Source organism: Balaenoptera acutorostrata, chromosome 19 (assembly GCF_949987535.1).
Source record: "Balaenoptera acutorostrata chromosome 19, mBalAcu1.1, whole genome shotgun sequence".
NCBI lineage: Eukaryota > Metazoa > Chordata > Mammalia > Artiodactyla > Balaenopteridae > Balaenoptera > Balaenoptera acutorostrata.
Window position 1 is genome coordinate 685,195 of NC_080082.1, and position 21,647 is coordinate 706,841.

General features: G+C 54.9%; 1 protein-coding gene across 11 annotated transcripts in view; it reads left to right on the plus strand.

Annotated features, from left to right (window-relative positions):
- Positions 1 to 21,647, plus strand: part of ANKRD11 (ankyrin repeat domain containing 11) — a 166,471-nt gene that overhangs the window by 84,070 nt on the left and 60,754 nt on the right. For 4 of the 11 annotated variants that reach the window (XM_057534971.1, XM_057534967.1, XM_057534973.1 and 1 more), the window contains one exon: positions 1,445 to 1,730. The exons of the other annotated variants lie outside the window; for them this stretch is intronic. The gene's annotated coding sequence lies outside the window, so the exon portion shown is untranslated. The remainder of the gene's footprint in view (positions 1 to 1,444; positions 1,731 to 21,647) is intronic. 11 annotated transcript variants of the gene reach the window in all.

Here is a 21,647-nt window from a genome sequence, read left to right on the forward strand (position 1 = left end):
GAATGGGTGATGGGTGGTCGTCTGGGTCACGTTCCTGTTCTGGGAAGTAAGGTGCCTTATGTTCTAATCTGTACATTATTACGTATTTAAACCTCGTAGTAAGCATAGCTCACATGGACTTCGTGTTCCTTTTTTTACTAGCAATTTTTGGGTTTTTAAATGGTCTGAAGAACCAGTAACGATGTGCTTTAGACTGAAGCCTCCGCAGAAGAATCCAAGAAGTGTGGTTTAATTTCTAGACATTAGTGGTGAGGCTTAAGCAGCTTGGAACCCCCAGGTACTGGTTGCTGTTTGCTTCAACTTGAAATGGGTTTGTACTCTTTATCAAGCACCTCTCTGCCTCCTGTAAAGCTCCTGTAAAGCTGACTTCCTTCAGTTTTGGGGAGTGTGAAGGGTGAGACCAGGTGAGCCAGAACACAGCAAAACTAGTGAACGCAGCACTCGCAGGCAGCTAGGAGCAGAGGCCTGAGAGCTCCGCCCCGAGGCCTGGAGACTGCAGGTTTGTCGGGACCTCCCCTGGGCTGCCGTGCCGGGTGGCGTGGGTGGCCGCAGAGCAGTGCGCACTGGGCCTCCAGTCCCCACGGCTCTGCTGGGGCTGCTTCGGACCTTTGGGGACGTCCCTTTTCTCATTCAGTTGGCACAGTTAGGCGTCACCAAGAACAGATGTTAGTTTTTGCAGAGCCGTGTGGATTAAGGTATACTTTCACTCCTTCCCCGTGATGCCGGCTCGAGCGGAGCGGGCACCGGAAGGGCTGGACGGGGGTGTGGAGCGGGGTGGGGGTCCGGCCTCGGGTGCCTCTGCCTGACTGGAGCTTGGGCACCACTGCCTCTCGGGTCTTCACAGTTGCTATGGGAGCATTTTGTGGGTTCCTTGGCTTTAAACTTTGTGAGTTGGGGACAAGGGAAGGACTCCGTGGACAGGAAGGTGCCCGGGTCACATGGGTGAGGGCGACGGGGAGGGTCCCCGGCAGGGATTCGACACGGGCTCACTCAAGGCGGTTTCCTTTCTTCTGCAATGGAATTGCTTAGCATCTGTTTCCGGTGTTCCTCTTCTCTGACGTGGTATTCAGAAGAAAGCAGCCCTGGGCAGTTTTCTGCTCCAGGAGTTTGATGGTTCAGAGGCGCGGGCTCCGGGCTGCTCGGCGGCCCTGCACACAGGGCCGTCGACGGGCCTGTTTGCGTTGTCGGGTCGGCGCTGGCGGTCTGTCCTCCCGGAACTGGCCCTGGTGCGCTGTATTAAGGCGCACTCAGACTGTTCAGCCTCACTCCTTGCCAGACGCCCCCTCAGTCCCAGGGCCCTGCCCGGCACACGCCATCGCGTTCGGTGGTCCTGTCACCTCAGTCTCTTCTGGTCTTCTGTGACCTGGGCACTTTCGAGGACCACCAGTGCGGTGTTTCTTAGAGAATGTCCTCCATGTGGGTTTCTCTGATGTTTTCTCCTTAGACGGGGTTGTGGTTTGGGAGGCAGATGACCACAGAGGAGAAGTGCCTGCTCATCGTGTCCAGTCGGGGTGCTGGCTGGCCCCGCGCCCGCCTGGGTGAGGAATGCCTGCAGTCCCGTCAGGGTGGAAGCGTCTCCAGGGTTCCATTTTACGAAGTGTTCATTGCATCATGTGAGAACGTCTGAAGCGTTTGTTTTGCTTGATGTCATCTATGCTGTCAAGACTATTATTTTCTTAAATGAACGTTTTGTCACTTGGGAAAGGATCTGCTTTCTCCACCCACCAGAGGTAAGAGGTAAACTGTTTCAGGTCACGACTTGCAGTTTTATCACTATTATTTGTGTCCTGAAGTTCTTTCAGAAATACTGTTCCTTGGCAGGTACCTTTTGGGATTACAGTGTCAGCAGCTCTGAGCCCCCCTCCCCGAATTGCAGCCCTCCTTCTGGGGGGGCCATCTAGACTAGACCATGGTCTCAGAGAGCCTCGCCCTGCCCGGGAGCTGTGCTGTGCTGTCACAGCCCAGAAGAGAGGCCGGGCTGCGCACGTCCAGAGTGGCTGTGTGTGGCTGTGGCCTCTTGGCCAGGCCTTCCTGGGGTGGGGGGTGGGGTGGCTGCCTGGCACGCTGCATCTGGGGAACCGGCTGTGCGGCTGTGACGAGGCGGACAGGCTCCGTGGACTGTCCTGCTCGTCACACTGTTAACAATGCGACGCACTGCTTTGCTGTACAGCAGACATTAACACAACGTTGTAGATCAACTACAGTTGAATAAAGTTTTAAAAAATGTGACTTTCTAGGGCTTCCCTGGTGGTGCAGTGGTTAAGAATCCGCCTGCCAATGCAGGGGACATAGGTTCAAGCCCTGGTCCGGGAAGATCCCACATGCCGCGGAGCAACTACACCCGTGCGCCACAACTACTGAGCCTGCGCTGTAGAGCCCGTGAGCTACAACTACTGAGCCCGTGCACCACAACTACTGAAGCCTGCGCTCCTAGAGCCCATGCTCCACAACAAGAGAAGCCACCACAATGAGAAGCCCGCGCACCGCAACAAAGACCCAACACAGCCAAAACTAAATAAATAAATTTATAAAAAAAAATAAAGTCCCACATTATGTTTTCCAATCAGTAAGGGCTTTACTTCAACAACTATAATCCGAGAAATAGGAGAGACCCCGGCAGCCTCTTTGCTGCTTTTGCTGACAAATACGACTGTGTTCCTTAAGTTTTTAAAGTCGATTGAGAGCTTAGAGTGACTTCTCTCCTTAAATAAGATTGGTTAAGTATTTTTTATAATTTTTTAAATTACTTATCTATTTTATACGTATGAGTGTCTCTATGTGAATCCCAATCTCCCAAGGATTGGTTAAGTATTAAAATTTACCCTCCATGGTTTGTCGATGCAGGTTTGGGGCCCAGGTGGTAGCTCGGGGGATACGACAGCTGCCTGTTAAGTGGACCGGTGTCCCCATGCGTGATGGCCTGGAGGAGGGCTTCCTGTGACACGGGTGGGCAGCGCCACCGCCGCAGGGGGTGGTCTTTCCAGGCTGTGGTTGGTAGGCTGTACCTAAAGCGAATGTAATTGCTGAGGAGTGAAGCCCCGGTCCTTTGGTTTTGTTTTCTTGTCGGGACTGGTCGCTCTGCCTCCTTTCTCGCCACGGAGGGCGGTCCTCAGCCAGCCCAGGACACGCGGGCCCTTCCGAGCTTCCCTGCCGTGGGTGGGGACTTCTCCATCTCCCGGCCGGCGGGGATGGCTCTGCTGGGTTCCGAAGGCTGAGACCTTGCAGTGCGAGTGCCACCTGCGTTGCCGTAGCTGCCGTGGTCGCTGGGAAAGTTCTTGGTCCTTGTGTCTGTAATGGTGCCATCTACTCAGGCGTTCTGGGTCTCGGCCATGGAGAACTGGAATTTCTTAGAAGCTTCTCTCGGAACCTGTTTTCAAAAAAGCTACAGCAGAAGGATGATAGAAAGGTTTTGTTTATACGATGTTAGCTTCAGGGCTGTCTACAAAGCATTTAGTTGGTGTTTTCTCAACTCAGTGGTCTGATTAAAAAATAATGAAGAGATAAAAGTTTATAGATAGCATAAAACATCTGTTTTGTTTGTTGCTTAATAGCTGGGGGTTAACTGCATTTCTGCAGGCAGAATTGGGGGTGGCTTTGGGTGCTGTTGCCTTCCCTTACTTGGTTCATCTCTTGCTGGAAACCAGCCCGACTTCCTGGGAAGGGGGGTCCTCACCATGTGGATGGCTCCGGCCACGGTAATTCCCACGTCACATGCTTCCATGGTGCTGGAGGACGTGAACACGGGACTCTTTGCTCGTTTTGTGAAGACTGATGGGCAGACAAGTCCCGAGTTTCCTTTTTACGGCCTGGAAGCTCTCTTCTCTCTTACAGACTCTGCCGTGAAAAGCTACCTCTTGCTGTGCACTCATGTATATGTGCTCACATGTGTGCTCACACACAGGCACTCGCATATATGCCAACCAACTCCTCACTGACCTTCCCTGCTTCTGACCACCATGGGGCTGTCGTTAGGATTGAATTCTCTTGATATTAAATGTGGCTTACTGTAAAATGTAGTAAGATCAGAAGGCCACCTGATTGAGGTAAAAGGGAGGAAAAAAATCGTTCCCTGTCCCTTTCTAATTTTTAAAAATTTTATGTTTTATTTCCCCCCCAGTGTGATTGAGACATAATTGACGTGTGTGTGTGTGTAGATAGGTGTTGTGTTCTGGATCTCAGCTCGATTTCGATACAGAGCCGAGCCTCACACCTTAGCCTCACTGGCTCAGAACAACTTCAGAGCAGGTGGCCTCCTGCACATGAGGGGAAGATGTTTGCAGGCAGGACTCGCCTGCTTCCTGAGGTGTGCTTGGCCTTCTGTCCTGCGTGCACCGGCAGCCCTGCAGCCTGCAAGGCTGTGCCTGGTGACTCCCTGACCCTTGCCGACAGGCTTTGTGTTTGGCTCAGAGCTAGATTTGCAAACGGGTCCAGCCGTGGGGCCGGTCCCTCTGTAAGCTCCCCCGTCCCAGGGTCTGAGGGTGTGGGACAGGCCTCAGCTTAGAGAATACTCTCTTTCCGGAGGGGGAGTTCAGGACTCAGGACAGAGGAGGGTGCTTTAGATTCTTTCCGGTGGAGCACTTCCCTCCACGGGAGCGGAGATCCTGCAGGGCGCTGGCGGGTCTGACCACGGCCCCCTTTCCCCGTGGCCGCCGAGCGGGGAGGGCGGGCAGGAGGAGGGTGGAGGCAGCTCTCCAGGGTCAGTGCGGTCCACGCACGTGCTCACTTCGTGTCGGGTCCTTGACCCTCGTCCATGGGGCTGTCCACCCGCTGCACCTGGGCTGTGCTGCTTCTGATGCACCGTGTTCCGTGGCGACTCTGTCACTGCAGACACACAGTCATCAGCAGGTGTCCACAGAGCGGGACGCGAAGGTTTGGAATCAGGCAGAAAGCGGCTCTCAGAAAGGGCCGATGCAGTGCCATCTCGTCCCCGCTGTTCCAGCAGAGGTGGTGACATCCGTGGTCCCTCAGGAAGCAGTAAGGGGAGGGCTCACTGCTGGCAGATTTCTGTTCTGTTGAACCTTTCGTCCGCAGACTAATCCTTTCCTCTGTGGCTGCTCCCCGCTCCCATTCCCGGAGACCTTGGTCCTCAGCCTGTCTCGGACCTGAGCACCATGGCGTCTTTTTTGCCTTAGGTCATAGATATGCATTTCCAGGGGGCAGAGGCTGCTGGCCCGTCCATTTAGCAGCTGCCCAAAGAGAAGAGAACCAGAACGGGGGTGGTCCCAGGAGGGAGGGCTGGGCTTGTGCGGCCCGCGTGCCCCCTTCCCTGGGAGGGAGCATTTCCTGAGGTGGTCGTTCTGGATTGACTGTTGCACCTCTGCTCTGCAAGGCAGGAGGTGAGCGCCGTCTGTGACTTCCCGCTTTTCTGCTCCTAAACAGAGCAGTAGGGGAAGACAGGCTGTGATTACAGGTCCTGCAGTTTTATAAATTATTGTGGGACCGAGCACAGCAGGTTTGGGGAGTCAATCGTGGGTTTCTATGTTAAGTTAGGGGAAGTTTGCTCATGGGTAACACTTGTAATCTTAAACGGAGGCGGGGGAGTATTGATTCAGTGTTTGGCTGGAGACCCGATGGTGGGGGCTTGTCTTTAGTTTTCTTTTGTTTTTAGTTTTTTTTAAACTTTCTTTTAGTTTTTCTTTTAGTGTATCAGTATTATCTAAACTTTTGCAAGAAAAACATGCTGCTCACATTATAGTTGTTTAAAAAAAGACAGACCCTGCCTCACCCCTCTTCCTGTCCCCCAACGCCTGAGCCCGGAGCCTGGACTGTGGTGCAGGGGGACGGGGGTCAGAGTCAGGCCTGAGTTAGTGTGTCCATCGAATGTGTTTTAGTAATTTTTGTTAACTGTTTTAAAATAACTGACAGTGGTATGAAAGGTGAAAATCCGGACAAGAAACAGTTATTTGACAGGGCATAGTTGAATAAATACATGGCCTTGTGTGTGATTTTTTTTTTTAAATAAATTTATTTTTATTTTTTAAATTTTTGGTCTTTGTTGCTGCGTGCGGGCTTTCTCTAGTTGCGGCGAGCAGGGGCTACTCTTCATTGTGGAGCGCGGACTTCTCATTGCGGTGGCTTCTCTTGTGCGGAGCACGGGCTCTAGGCGCACAGGCTTCAGTAGTTGTGGCGGGCTCAGTAGTTGTGGCTCGCGGACTGTAGAGCGCAAGCTCAGTAGTTGTGGCTCACGGGCTTAGTTGCTCCGCGGCATGTGGGATCTTCCCGGACCAGGGCTCGAACCCGTGTTCCCTGCATTGGCAGGCGGATTCTTTTTTTTTTTAAATTAGTTCTTTTTAAATTTTATTTATTTATTTATTTATTTTTGGCCGTGTTGGGTCCTCGTTTCCGCGCAAGGGCTTTCTCCAGTTGTGGCGAGCAGGGACCACTCTTCATCGCGGTGCGCGGGCCTCTCACTGTCGCGGCCCCTCCCGCTGCGGAGCACAGGCTCCAGACGCGCAGGCTCAGTAGTTGTGGCCCACGGGCCCAGTCGCTCCGCGGCATGTGGGATCCTCCCAGACCAGGGCTCGAACCCGTGTGCCCCGCATTGGCAGGCAGACTCTCAACCACTGCGCCACCAGGGAAGCCCCGGCAGGCGGATTCTTAACCACTGTGGCACCAGGGAAGCCCTGGACTTATGTTTTAAAGACTGCGCTTTTTATTTCTTCGTTAGGCTGTAAGGCAGGGACAAACTGTTGATTTCTAGCCTTTGAGAGCCCTGGTGTGCAGAGGCTGAAGTAACAGATTGCTTTCAGCTTTGCCTGGGCCTCCTCTGCACTGGGCACTGTCTGAAGCATTTGGGCCAGCTTGCTGGGATCCAGGGGCCGGAGGAGGTGGGTCAGAGCAGGGGACCTCTGCCTACTGCTGCCTTCCTGGTCCTCCACAGTACTGCTGCACAGCACTTGGACTTGAAAGGTCTCGAGTTGTCTGGGGGAAGAGAACAGACACGGTATGAGCACCGCTGGGAGGCCACGGCCCAGAGAGCTTGCGTGGCTGCATTGTGGTCACCAAGTGAATGACCCAGGCCGGCCGACAGTATGCCCTGAGCCCAGTCTTCTCCCCCGACCCTGTCACATCCATTTGTGGGGCTGAAAAATGTTCACTAAACACTGGATGATAAAGTGAGTAAATATGGGGTGTGTGTGTACGTACATACATGTATACTGACAAATATCCTCCAGGCTGAACTTGACTAGCTGAAGGCCATTCGTTTCTTGCCATGAGAGTTCTGAAGGTCTGGTTCTGTGGACCGTGTGTCCTGATGAGCCTGTGGGCAGGGTTCAGTCTGGTTGGGACAGGGGCCGAGGTTGTCTGGAGGGCCCCTCGGACCCTCGTGTGCAAGCAGACCGTGGGGGCCGTGCTTCGGGCCCTTCACTGTGTGCAGTTTCAAACTCGAGTCCTGCTGGCCACATTGGAGCGAGTCCGCGGTTTGGGCGCTCGGCAGTTGAGGGTAGCGGATCTGGGTTCAGGTGCGGTTTCCCCTTTGCCGGAAAGGCTTCTCTGGATACATCCTGAGGCTGCTTCACATGGAACCAGCTGCCAGTGCAGAGGAGCTGTGGAGATTAGACGGACAGGACCGGGGGCGGAGGGGCTGTGGGCGGGCGTCAGCCATCTCTTGGAAGCCGGGGCTCTGTGCTGAGTGTCCCCGATGGGCCTCGGCGCAGGATTAAGTCCATCTTTCTATTAGAGTTGGAAGCGGGTCACCCCATGGAGTCCTCTCACTTGGTTTATAGGCCGAACGCTTGTCCCGTGTGGCTTTTTGTTGATGGCTTAGGGTTGTGGGTCGTGCAGCGCAAGAGACGCTGCTCCTTCAGGCCGCACGCCCAGGCGTGTTGGCAGTTTCTTGGCGGGTTTCTTCCTGCAGTGCCTGCTTTTTAGGTTGATGACTTGCCCTCTGTTCGGAGCTGGGCCCTGGGACCCGTCAGTGCTGGGCCTGGCATGTCTGTGCCGAGCTCTCCTCTGGAGCCCGCGCAGGGGAGCTGCGGGCATTTGTCACTAGGGGGACGTTTTGGGCCAGAACCTCACAGCCTCTCTCCTCCTTTAGACACCAGGCCTCGTGTTGGTCACTTGGCGTGGAGACTGGCGGGCGTGTTTCCCAGGTTCTGTGCTCCTCCCTGGAAAGCACACTGGGCGGCACCTGCAGCATCGGTTCAGTGCCCTGTTCACGGCCGTGGTCATCTTCTCTGGATTGCCTGCTAGTGAGCCCGTGTGCACCGGGTCGTTGCCTTTCAGCAGAGACGGCTTTGGCTTCCAGCACACATGCTGACTCTCCACCACCCAGAGCACCTCCCTCTGGGGCCCCCGAGGACGCAGGTGTGGCCACGAGGGCCCTGGAGTAGCCCGTGGCCCGGCCCTGGAGGTCGTGGCACTCGAGCAACCTGGGAGCAGAGGAGCTAAAACCGCATTGGCGTTCTGCACCTGGGGTGCCAGAAATAACATCTCTTCATAGTGAATTTCTTGGTAGAAAGGAGGAGTTTTTTATACACCCATTTATATTTGGACTTGAATTGAGTAGTTTGGAGATGCAGAAAAAAGAGTGTTTGGTGAATAAAGATGAAGGTGTATGTTTTTGCGTGATGAGGAAACTGTGAAATGGCAAGTGTCTGTAGCAGGTCATTTCTTTCTAAATTTTTTGTTTTTTGATGAATACTTCTTGGGCAGTTATTGAAAACAATTACAATGTGAGTGGAACAAACGACAACTCGTTTGCCCTCCACCTTGGGTCCCACTTCCTTAGGCGTGAGTGCGCACACCGCACGTACACCTGGGCCAACAGTGGTGGAGCAGCCTGCCCTGCTCAGAGGCCGAGCGTCTGGAGCACTTGGTCAGCGCGTCCAGGCTGTGCCTGTCCGGTCTGGCGGCCTCCTAACCCCACGTTCAGTTTTCAAGTCATATCGAGAGCCCCGTTCACTGTTGACATTTGATCTGTTTTTTTTTTTTTAATCCTATAAATTTTTCGTTTCACTTAGAAACTGGTAGTCTTCCTATGTGCCCCGCCGACTGCAGGCGCTCCTTGAACTGCCTCATGGCTAGTGTGGGGCAGGTGTGGGAGCTGCCCCACCTTCCTGTAACCAGTCAGAAAGCCTTTCCAGACATGTCCTGCCTTTGCCCGTTTTGGGGCCAGCTGTTTTAAGGACACTGGTGGGCACGGATGAGCCCACGCGTTGAGTCTCTCTCTGGGGGTTGGTCATTGTCAGGGAGCAACAGGGCTCTCAGTGATGCTGTTGAGTGAGCACCGCCACCCCACCTGGGCCTGGGCTTGGCTGGGGCTACACCGATGCCTTGCCCCTCCTGGGTGCCGTGCACGCCCTTCACGATGATCGGGTTCCGAACGGACTTGCAACTTTACACAATCCTTCCCCACCCACTCCCCTTCCCAGAAGACATGCACGAAAGGAAAAAAACCAAAACAGGGCCTGAGGATGCTTCCTCCGTCCTCCTGTGTCTCCTGACTGCATCTCCTCTCCTGTGTTCTGCTTTTCCAAGTTGTGCTTGTCGCACAAGGGATTCCTAACCATAGTGGGGTGGCCACAGATCAGAGGCTGTGGCGTGCGTGGCCCCTGCCCTGTGCGTGGTGGGGAGCCCGGGGGCGCTGTGCACGTGGAGGCTCAGCGGGGCGTAGTCCTCAGAAAAGTGACTCAGCGGTGGGTTGGTTGAGCCTCTCCGAGCTTCTAGCCACTTCTAAGCTCCGACTGTTTCTGCATACTTTTAGGCTTATAACTCAGGCTTATGGATAAATTTAGATGCATTTTGCTTGGCCTGTTAATATTCAGGATCTTTGTATACACCAGTGTCTTAAAGCCTGAGAAAATATGCAACTTAACCAGGCTTTATAATCCTGTTACTGTTATTTTCATCCTGCTTTATCTGTGACCTAATAACACATAAACTTAGTTTGATATCTTCTTAAGCTCTACATTTTTGTGATTTTCTAGGGAGGTCATTATGGTGGTCAAGCTTAAGTGTCGTGATTTGAAATTGGTATCAAAAATTGGGACTAAATCACTGTGATCAAGATGGTAGACTTACCTTTCCAATAAAATCATTATATACGTGCATGTATACATTTTAATAACGTGGCTTTAAACTTGAAAGGATAGGTGTTTTCCCGTGCCTTATCTGGACAGAGCTCCTGCAGTGCTCTTCTCATCTAAGCCGAATGACCTGAGTGATGGTTTTCTTGGTTAGGGTGCTGCCTGGATGGCATGGTCTGGAAGCATAGGGAGAAGTTAGCTCATTACAAACAGTGGTGTCTGATTCTCTCACGGAACCTTGTTGAGGAAGGCAGCCCTGAGCAGGCCCGGCATGCTCTTCCGTCTGGGCCAGTTGGCTTTGCTGGCTGTGAAGTCTCTGTTGGTGCACAACAGAAGTGGCCACGGTGACGTGTGTGCTAGTGAGCACCGTCCCTTAGAACTGTGCTCACGGGTGGGCCCGGCGGCCAGGGTTGCCGAGCCTGCTCTCGGGGGGACTGGTTTGGTGAAGAGAATGGCTCGGATCAGAAGCACAAGATCTGGATAGTTTCTGTTAAAATACTGTACGTTTGCGAAATCTGATACTGATGTTTGAAAGAGTCTTTATGTTTAAAGGATGTCACGGGGAGGACAGAAGGTGAAGGCAATTACCAGTAAAATAATTATTTACAAGTTTTGTCTTTCTTGCACGCTCTGCCCCCATCGTTCACTTGTAAGCAAATGAGTCTCTCACTGCAACTTTGTGGAAGCGTGGGTAGAAAACGACCATGTATCAGTCTAACTTTGTTGCAAAGCACAAAGAAGTAAGAGGGTTCAAGAGGACCAGCACCCAGGACTTGTGTTATGTAGCCTTCAGTCATCAAGTTTGTTCTTTTCTTGAATACTTGCTGAGCATTAAGTGCCGTGTTAAGTATTTTTTGAGGCCCCGGATTCTCATTGTTCAACAGATTAGTTCATGAAATGAGACATAAAATATCAGCAATACAGGTATCTAAGTACACTAATAGTAAACACGGTTGATAGAAGTTCAGAGGAAAGGGATTTCCAGAGAGGACCTGAGGGCTTGGGGAGGGAACGGAAGGGGTGAGAGAGGACGCTGGGGTACTTTGGATCCTGAAGCCCTAGCCACCAGAGGCCCGTATCCTGCCCGGCAGAGAGCCGACTCCACCTCTGTGGGTGAGGCCAGGAGAGCGAAGGCTGGAGGTAGGCAGGGGTTAGGGGGATGGCTCGCACAGCGCTCCCCTTTGATGGGAAAGCGTAGAGCCCTGCCGGGAAGCAGGAGTGGTCACCTTTGGTGTGCCCGCTGGGTCTGGATGGACAGGGGTGAGGGCCTTGGTGGCAGCAGAGCTCACCCTGAGCCCCCCTTAGTTTCAAGACCCTGAACTTGGGCGCCCCATGTCCTGGTTCAGCCTTTCTGCCACGGGATGGAGAAAAGGTGTCTGTGGCTGAAAGGTGAGAGGTTGGTCGGGGAGCACTGCGCCCTCGGGGATGTGTCCTAGGTCAGCAGGTGCTTGCTTGTCGCGAAAGCCTCTGTCCAGGGCGGGGAAGAGGCCCTGATGCTCTCCTCCAGAAGCTGATGGGCCTGCATGGGCACTCAGGCCACTTGGGCCGGGACTCAGGCCTCCTGCCCAGCTGGTACCGCCTCCCGAGACTTGAGCCCCACCTCTGTTTCTGTGAAACGCATGGAATCAACAGATCTCATCACAAGTAATTGTACTGACCGTGTCGATCTGGTCACTGTAAAAGGTGTGCAGGCAGGTGGACACGTGTGTGCTCCGAGCTTGCCTGTGGGTCTTGGGTGAATGTGAGAGTTACTCAGTGTTTTGATTTTTGCTAAGTGAAGCATCTCATGGGAACACAAATGTCAGGTGCTGGTATGGTCTCGCGCCAGTTTCTTTCTTTCTGGAGTGGCTGGTTTCCGGCGAGGCCATGTCTCCTGTCGGTGGCCGCGGTGTCGCGCTGTGACCAGGAGGGCAGTTCAGCCTCTCCCCCCCGCCCCCTCAATTACGCGCCTGGACTTGGGAACTGTGGTTCCCGTATCTGCAGCTTGCCCTCCTCTTGCTCTCCAGGAAGCCCCTGGGGGGAGCATGGCCTTGGTCGTGGTGCCCATGGCAGGTACAGGTGCCACTTGTCCGCGCATGTGTTTAGGGACCAGAACACGCTCCTGCGGCTGCTGCTGTCAGTGCCACTGCGGCGCGCAGGGCTGGCTCGGGAGGGTTCCGGCGGCCCAGACCCAGGGTTGACATGATGTGGGTGTTGTCATTTACCTCGCAGCCACGTGACTTATTTTGGTGTGATTTTGGAAGTACGGTTTTTCTGTTCAGGCTAACCATTAGCTTGCTTTAGGATCGTGGGAAAGTAAGTGAACTGTTTTGGGTTAGACTGGATGACCTTTGAAGGCCTTCTCCACCCCCACTGTGTGACAGTGCCTGGTCCCCTGCCCGTGATCTGGAGGCGGGGCTGGAGAGCCCTTTATGGTTGTGATGTTGAGGGAGGGCATGGCTGGGACCTCAAGAGTTCATTTCCTGTAGTGAAAACATCGACTGGTTTCTCTGGTCCTCCCCAGGCGTTCATGCGCGTGTGTGTGCACGCGTGTGCACGTGTGCAGAGGAGCGTGCATGAGGCCATTCTGTGCATGACTCTGAAGGTGACTGGGTTGTTCAGGAAAAGTCTAGGGATGGACAGACAGCTCTGGCCGCATGAGGGTGGACGGCGCATTGTCAGGAGCCCCGGCGTGTGCGGTCTCACAGCACATGTAAAGGTAACATTTTTATTTCACCTTCCGTTTCCCAACACTCCCAGAATCTGAGACAATCATACACACTCTGTGTACAGTTTCAGCAATTACTAGCATTTGGTTCTGTTTCTTCCCCTGCTTGTGTGTGTCTTTGTTTTCCTTCTTTTTTAAAAATTTTTAAATTTTAGTATTTTAAAGTAAATCTGTGATATCATATCACTTTACCTGCACGTACTTCAGTAGTAAGTCTAACAGTTAAAGAGTTAAAACCTTTCCCTTGGTTCTTCTAGTGATGGCTGGTGTGAGCGGCTGGGGTTGGTGATTCTGTCCTTGCAGACTGCTGGCGCTGTGCTGCGGGCCCACCTGGTGGGTGCCGCACCTTCCGCAGACGGTGTGCAGGCCCTTTTCCTCAGGCTTCGAGTGTTATGGTCTGTCTCGCAGTGCATGTAGTTGGTTTTTCCTCATAAGGGTGTGAGCTCTAGTGGTGATTTTTCTCAGAACTGGATTCAAAATCTCTTACTTATTTGAGAGTCAGGTGCCATCATTGGTGGTCTCTGTGTCCCTTCAGTTTGCGGCAGGAGCCGGTGGGAGGGGCCCTGTGCTCAGTGAAGACCCTCACTCCTGCCTTTGTGTTCGTGAATCCATCATCCCTCTGGCTTCACCTTTAGAGCTTTAATAGGATTTTTGAAAAAGCGGTTTTCAGTGACCCACCTTTGGCATTGCATATGGCCCGGTTTGTAGGGCGTGGGAATGCCGATGAGACCCCACAGCGGCTGTTGAGTGGCTCCAGGGTGATGGCTGGACCACATGGCGACTCGGCACTGCTCCCTGGGCCGGGGGCAGGAGCTGCTGTCCCACGAGCACCCTTAGGCCAAGGAGCGGATCGGACTGCCAGATGTGGCAACAGGCCCTTCGGGAAACTTCTCCACGTGGGCCCCCATGGCTGTACGCATGTCCTCAGAGCTGCTGTGGGGATGCACGCTGGCCACCCTGGGATGCAGGTCCTTTCAGCTGAGTGTGCTGAGCCCTGAGAAGAAAGCCTGTGATGGAGCACACAGATTTTTTTCTTTTTTTAAAATCATTTTATTCTGCTTCTCTTTTTTTAATTAATTAATTAATTAATTAATTAGGCTGCGTTGGGTCTTCGTTGCTGCGCGTGCGCTTTCTCTAGTTGCAGCGAGTGGGGCCTGATATTCGTTGTGGTGCGTGGGCTTCTCACTGCGGTGGCTTCTCTTGTTGCGGAGCACGGGCTCTAGGCATGCGGGCTCAGTAGTTGTGGCTCGCGGGCTCTAGAGCGCAGGCTCAGTAGTTGTGGCGCACGGGCTTAGTTGCTCCGCGGTATGTGGGATCTTCCCGGACCAGGGCTTGAACCCATGTCCCCTGCGTTGGCAGGCAGGTTCTTAACCACTGCGCCCCCAGGGAAGCCCGAGCACATGGGTTCTTGCAAAGGGAGAGAAGCTGGTTTTACTGATTCTAGTGTTTTGACCACCAATCCCTTCTCACCACACCTGACTGAAACGGTCCCTCCCTTTCCCTGCTCTTCCTGACGCTTGCATCTAAACAAGGTTTGCTTTCTCACGCAAGCATGGGCTGAGCCTGGGGGACGTCCCCAGCCTCTCAGAGCTCAAGCCCTCAGCTGGGGCCTGTCAGTGGGGCTGGGGGTTGTGCGCTCGTGGTGCATGGGTGTTGAGATAGGCTGGCTCCTTGTGACTTGTATGTGTGTGTGTGTGTGTGTGTTGATTTTCTTGAGATCTTTGTAGAGTCACATGCAAGTGTAGGAAATAACACAGAGAGAGCCTTGTACACTTGGCCTGTTTTCTCTAATGGTAACATTTTGCAAAACTGGACAACATCACAACCAGCGTAGCATACCGGCTTTGGTCAAATCCTCTGATTTTACTCAGACTGCCTTGTTGTTACCTAGATGTGTGTGTGTCCTTGGCTCCCTGCATGCAGCACCGCAGTCAGGACGCAAGAACAGCTCCCGTACCACGAGGACCCCCTGATGTTGTTTGTCACCTGTAACCGCTGACCTGCTTCCCATCTCTGGATTTGCCCATAAACGTCCTCTGTGTCTGGGAGCTTCCATGAGCATCGTGTTGTCATTTGTCCGCATCCCGTGTAGCGGCGCCGTTCCTTTTTGTGGCCGAGTGGTAGTTCACCGTGTGGCAGTACCCACATCTCGGTGATCCATTCGTGAGTCGACAGACCCCTGAATCGTCTCCTCCCCTTGGCGACTGTGCACCGTGCAGCTGCAGACACGAGCACACAGGTTTGTGTGTGCGTGTGTGTTTGTCTCAGGCTACACCAGGAGTGGACGTGTTGCTCTGCTCTTTGCTGTGACTGGAGCCTTTGGTGGTGAGAGAGTCACGTTCTCTTTGGGGAAGCCCGTGGAGGTTGGGGTCCCTGCGCATCTTGCCGAGTCTGGCGTGGGCTGCCAGGGCTGAGGGGGCTGAGGGAGGCCTGCAGGGGCTCTTCCGCCGGCGACTCGCGTCCTTCTGGAAGACGCTAGGGCGCTCTGCTGCCATCCCGCCACCCCTGGCCCGTGGGTTTCTGTTGCTCTGAATTTTCCTGTTGAGCAAGAAATTAATTTGAGAGCAAGAGAAAGTGCTAAAGAGAAAAGCCTGGACAAGATGTGTGTTGAAAGGGATGTCGGAAGCTGGTTTGAGGGCCTGTTGGTGACACCGCTGAACGCACGCCTTGTGAACGGAACTGGGAGCCAGGGAAGGGCAGCCCCTTGGTAACAGAGACGTCTGCTGCAGGTGCAGCATCTTCCAGAGAGATCTTCCCATGTGGGGCTCACTGTTGGGCCCCGGGGGGTGCCCAGTAGCAGATGAGGAACATGTAACACACGACAAGTCTGTCTGCTTCCGTACGGATGAAACAGGGAATGTACAAGTGCTCTCTAGCTTTGGATTACTGTTTCAATGTTACTTCCCTCAAAGAGAACTGGCTTTAGTCCAAAATAAGGAGTGAGTAGTAGCGTACGATGTGTGTCTAGGAGGTGTTTTCTAAGAGCTGGACCTGGGGTCTGAGGGAGGTGGCATGGGGGGGTGGCACGTGCGCGGCCACCAGACGTCATCAGGACGTTGGTGGGCCGGGAGGCACTCCTGAAGGCAGCGTGCGGGGGCCGTGGGTTGTCTCGGGCAGCCACACATCTGGGAGAGATGGTTTGAAAGCCAGAGCCCTCTCTGGTTTCCTCGGGTTGCCGTGCAGGGCGGTCTCAGGTTTGGCCCCCATGGAAGCTCACTCTGCAGAGCAGGGACCCTGGGCTCAGCCTCGGCCTGTGAGTCTTGGGAGCCCGCACACGCTGGGACCCCAGGGTCGTGTTGGATGTTGGGCCGGGCTGGGTGCTCTCACGGTCCCTGCGCACGGTGCCGGGAGTGAGGTGCTCCTGGCCATCGGGAGGCCCGCGGTGGCAGTGGGCTCTGTTGGGTCTCCTGGTGGAGGGCCCAAGTGAGGGGGGGACGGCGAGGGATTTGGGCGGCACGCTAGTTGGCCACAGGCCAGTGTTTGTATTTGTGGCCTGAGTTTGTACAGCCAGATTGATAAGGGTGGTTTCCACGTTTGTAACGAGTTGTTCACAACAGCGCAGCTTGCAGAGGGCAAAGGGCCTCCATCTGGCCCTCCCCAGGGTCAGCCTCCTGGGACCAGGCTTGGCATGTGGGGTCCCCGGAGCTGGGTGGCCAGCTCCGGGGACTTGCTTTGTTAAACTGATGTCGTGGGTTCTGTCCCATTAAGTGCCACTGACCTGCCTGTGAGCACATGCCAACACCCATGTGGCACAGCTGGGAAGGGGCTGGGTTGGGAGCCCCAGTCTTTAGCAAGAGTCTGCTGGTTGCAGGCAAGTTGCAGCTGATTTGTCACGAAGACAGGGTTGTGTTGGGCTCCCCTGAGCACGGTCCCCTGTGTCTGCGGACGCAGAGCGGGAGGAGTTGGGGGCAAGCCCAACGCGCACGAGCTTGGCGTGTTCGGGAAGGCAAGTTCCAGAAAGTCCAGTAGCCTCCGTGCATTGCAGGGTCTCTTGGCCGGCAGACACCCCGTCCTCCCGAGAGGTCACCCCACCTGGATGGTCTTTCTGCTGGTCCTGCCAGAGGTCACTGCAGCGACAGAAAGCTGGTGGGTTGCCCGGAGTGTCCCCCGAGACCTCTGGGGCCCAGGCGCTGGGGAAGAGGTTCCCTTCCCTCCCTGATGGGCAGGGGTGGGAACCTGGTGGCCCGTCACCCAGACGACGCTGGGGGGTGTGACAGAACTAAGTGTAGGCTGTTTGGTGTATAGAAGTATTGAGCCAGGCTTGGCACAGAGATTGCATGTGAATTTAACAGAATGCAAAGAAAATTTGGGTTGATTTCTCTAAATTCTGGACACAGAGTTGTAGACAATGTAAGCGTGGTTTTTCTTTCTTTCTTTTCTTCCTTCCTTCCTTCCTTCTTTGTTTCTTTCTTTCTTTCCTATTTCAAAACTTTATAAGACTGTCTTATAACCCTTGCCTGGCATTTAAGCGTATTAACAAATTTGTACGCATTGTCAAATTACAGGGTAAATTTAGAGATTTTTTCATTCACTGTACAATGCTTCAGATTGTAAAGTGAATGAAAAAAATTAGAATGAAAATCTACCTTTTTTTTTTAAGTTTTTAAAAAATTATTTATTTTTGGCTGCGTTGGGTCTTTGTTGCTGCGCGCGGGCTTTCTCTAGTTGCAGCAAGTGGGGGGCTACTCTTCGTTGTGGTGTGTGGGCTTCTCATTGCGGTGGCTTCTCTTGTTGCGGAGCATGGGCTCTAGAGCGCAGGCTCAGTACCTGTGGCACGCGGGCTTCAGTAGCTGTGGCTCGCGGGCTCTAGAGCGCAGGCTCAGTGGCTGTGGCGCACGGGCTTAGTTGCTCCGCAGCATGTGGGATCTTCCCGGACCAGGGCTCGAACCCATGTCCCCTGCACTGGCAGGCAGATTCTTAACCACTGCGCCCCCATGGAAATCCCGAAAATGTACCCATTTCTGACCAGAATTCTTTAGCCTGGAAGTATTGTATGTCTTAAATAAATATTGATAGATATGTTTTCCCAACTTGGATTTGGGTTACGTTTGGTGAATATTTATTGTGTTTCATTTCCTTCAGGCCTCGGTGTTGTGCTTCATTTTGCAACTGTTCTCTCTTTGATTTGGTTCTAAGTAGACACGGGATACTGCCCTGGTGCTGCTGGGTGGAGCCGTCTGGTGGCGGGCGCGTCCCTGCTCATGAGGGTGCCATGGGATTTGACCTGTGTATAACCAAAGAAGATAACACTTTCAGTGTTTCCAGCCGTAACTATGGGGGTGTGCCCTGGGGCCTGGGCGGGCCTCCGGCGGGGCTCCCCACCTGTGTGGAGAGGGCCTCAGACTTGGAGGAGGAAGGCAAGGCCCGAGGGGGTCTTCACAGGGAAGAGGCGGGTGGGTGGTGCTGAGCAGCGCAGGCAGGGGGCCCAGGCTTGGAATAACTCACTCTGTGCCGTAGTGGGCTGTGAGCCCGACTGCAGAGCGTGTGGCTGCATTGCCCCGGGAGGCAGAGCCCAGTGCCCCGAGGCCGGCCACGGGCCTTACCATGCGGGTCAGGCTCTAGGCCAGCTGAGCAGGATGCTTCACTGCCTGGGTCTCTCTTGTGGGAGTTCTTGGTGGATGTGACTCTCCCTCTTCTCTCCATAGCCCCTCGACACACGCACACATACACACGCACACACACACACACGCACGCACGGAAAGGGGGCCCTTGTCCATTAGATGAGGCGGCTGAATGTTGGTGACCATGCATGCTCCAGGCTCCGTGCAGTTCATTCTGCCCAAGGGTGGCTGTCCCTGGAAGCCTTTTCACTGCCATTCATGCCGTGTTGCTGTTGTACCCAGAGGGGCGGGAATTCTTGGAGCGCCAGCCCTGGCAGGAGGCGGACCCAGGCCTGTGGGCCTTTGGTTTAAGGCACGCAGCTCTAGAGTCTCGTTGCACAGCATAACTGCCGCTCACTCCCGGCGTGTTGGTCAGCTGACTAAAATCCGTGATGCTGCTTTTGGCATCTGTGACACGCACTTTGGGATTTTGTAGCTTTTACGCAAAACCGTGGTGAATGCCGTCCCATCTTCCTCTCTGCACCACTGAGGGTGTGCTGTGCTTTTCATTGTGGGTGTGAAGGTGGATGCAGGTGGCTCTTGCGAAATGACCTTCCAGCTGCACTTTCAGTGTACCCCGCGAGGGGCGGAGGGGCGGACGGTGGCCTTTGTGGCGTAGAAGGCGCTGAAACACGAAGAAGGGTTCTGGTGGCCTGGCCTCGGGGTGTGCGCTTAGTGGACCGTCCAGACGTTGGACCCGAGGGAGGAGATGGGAGGCCCTTGGCAGGGAAGGTCTGGTGCGGTGTCCACAGCAGCGGGCTCCTGGGTGATCTTATTTGGTCTTCGCTGAAAATAAAGAATCCCGAGCCCTTGGCGCCTGGCACTCGCTTCCTGGCGGCACGGTGGTGTGTGTGGGCTGCGCCCGTGGTCTGGTCTCTAGGCTGTGTTTTCCGGAGGTGTCCTCGAGGGAGGATGCGGGCAGTGGCGCTGTGGGGACCTCGGGGCGCGTGGAGCAGAGGACGCGTGGAGAAGAGCTCGTGTGTGGGACACGGGACTCCTGTCGTCGCCCAGCCCTCCTGCCTGTGGACGGACAGCTGGGCGGGTGTTGTGTCGCAGGTGGAGGGGGTGCCGTCTGCTGCCTGTGAGGGTCACGCACATCCGGTCACCGTTGTTTCCTTATATGCCGTGTTTGGTCGTCTGCGGTATTTTGGAGAAGCAGAGTTGATGGCACCTGCATCCTCATTCAGCTGGCCGTTCTTGTGTGTTTTACTAGCAGAAGTTTAAATGGCTGTGAACAATGTTCCAGAATCTTAGTCTAAAAAAAGGAGTGGGGCGCAGATACTAACCCTAAAAGTAAAACTCTCAGAGAGACATGGAGTTTGCTGCCTCAAGGAGGCTGCCATCCAGGCCTGCCGCGTGCTCTCCAGTGTCGGCCGCGAGCGCCCGTCTCAGGGGCAGAGCGCGCCTGGCACTTTTGATGGCTGTGAAGTTGGCTGCAGGCGGCACCCTGTGTCCAGGTAGCTAAGCTGGCGATTGACCCGGGAAAGTGCCGTGGTGTCAGGCCGTCTGGTTGTCCGTTGTCCAGGCTGCCCGTCTTCTTCACCCTCTGGGGCTTTCAGAGCATCACCCTCTGAGACCCGCAGGGAGCTAGCGAGCATGGGTGTCAGCGGGGGCGGGGTGGGGGTGGGGGGGCGTGCGGCGCCCTCCCAGCACGGAAGCCTCTGGGCCTGGCTGCTCTTGCCTTAAGAGATGAAGTTTAGAGAATGTCCACGCAGGTGCCCCCGCTGGTCCCCCGGCTGGTGAAGCCAAGGCAGCTCCAGGTGCTGCGTGTCCTGACCTTTCTGAACACCCACTTCAGCTGAAACAGAATCTCTGCACGAGGCCCGCGGGAACAGTCATTACGGGAAGGTCTTACCCAGCTCTTACCCAGGTGCCGGTGACGAACCCAGCGTGGAAACCCGGTACCAGTGGCCGAGGCACGCCTGCACTGCCGCCTGCGCCGTTGCTGCGCTGCACACACGTAGAAGCAGGAAGCGGGTGTGGGTGACGTGAAACCCGCGCTGACGTGGCTAAGATCTCGGCCCTTCATAGTGACCCGTGGCAAGAGGTTAAAAGTTGCATCTGATCCCTCAGTTTCTTCGTCGCTAAAACCAGCGATGGGCGGGGGTGGGGGTGGCGGTCTTTGGGACCCAAGGCTGTGGATGTGCTTGTCCCTGGTGGTGTTCGAGGAGGGCACATAGCTCCGGGCGCCCTGCCTGGAGAAGCCCCGGGGGCCTGTGACTGTGGGAGTGAGCCTGGTCTCACGGGAGGAGAAGGACTAGCCACAGGACCGGTTTTTGTTTTGGTTTTTGTTTTAACGTTTATTTATTTATTTGGTTGCACGGTCTCTTAGTCGAGGCGTGCAGGATCTAGTTCCCTGACCAGGGGTTGAACCGGGGCCCGCCGTGTTAGGAGTGCGGAGTCTTACCCACTGGACCACCAGGGAAGTCCAGAGGACCATTTTTAAAGATAGATGTCAGAAGTTGAGCGTAGTAATGATGCCTGACTTGTGTTATAAAGGACTTCCTGCTTCTCGTTACTTTCACTGCAGTGTTCTTCTTCTTCTTTTTTTTTTAACAGATTCATTTATTTTTTTTGGCTGCGTCTGGTCTTCATTGCTATGTGCAGGCTTCCTCTAGTTGCTGGTGCGCGGGCTTTTTCTTGTTGCGGAGCACAGGCTCTAGGCATGCGGGCTTCAGTTGTTGTGGCGTGCGGGCTCAGTAGTTGTGGCACATGGGCTCTAGAGCGCTGGCTCAGTAGTTGTGGCACAGGGGCTTAGTTGCTCTGCGGCATGTGGGATCTTCCCGGACCAGGGATCGAACCCGTGTTCCCTGCATTGGCAGGCGGATTCGTAACCACTGTGCCACCAGGGAAGTCCCATCACTCCAGTGTTCTTTACAGAAAGAATAGAAAGGAAGGTTGCCCTGAATGGAGCCTCCAGCTTGGCGAGCAGGAGAGGGCTGCTGGGGGAGGGCTGCTGGGGGAGGGTGGGGTGTCGTCGGCCCCACCCCAGGACCCCCCTCCCCTGGAGTGCCGGCCAGGCTTGCTCTCTGCTCTGCCCTCCCAGATGCTGCCACAAGCAGTAACAGCCGTGGGCCCTCCCCACAGAGGGGTCCAGGGGGCTGGCTGCGGTGACCCCCTGGTTCACTCTGTCACGGGCATGGCCCCTTCCTGCCTCCCGTGCAGGGGGTCACCCTGGGAGGACCTGGGGCCGGAGGGCCTGGGCGTGGGTACGGCAGGCCTCTGCCTGGCGTGTGTGCTCCCCCGCTGAGCAGGAGAGGGCCATCCGCTGGGGGGGGGGGGAAGGAGGTGGGCCGGGAAGGGCTGTGATGC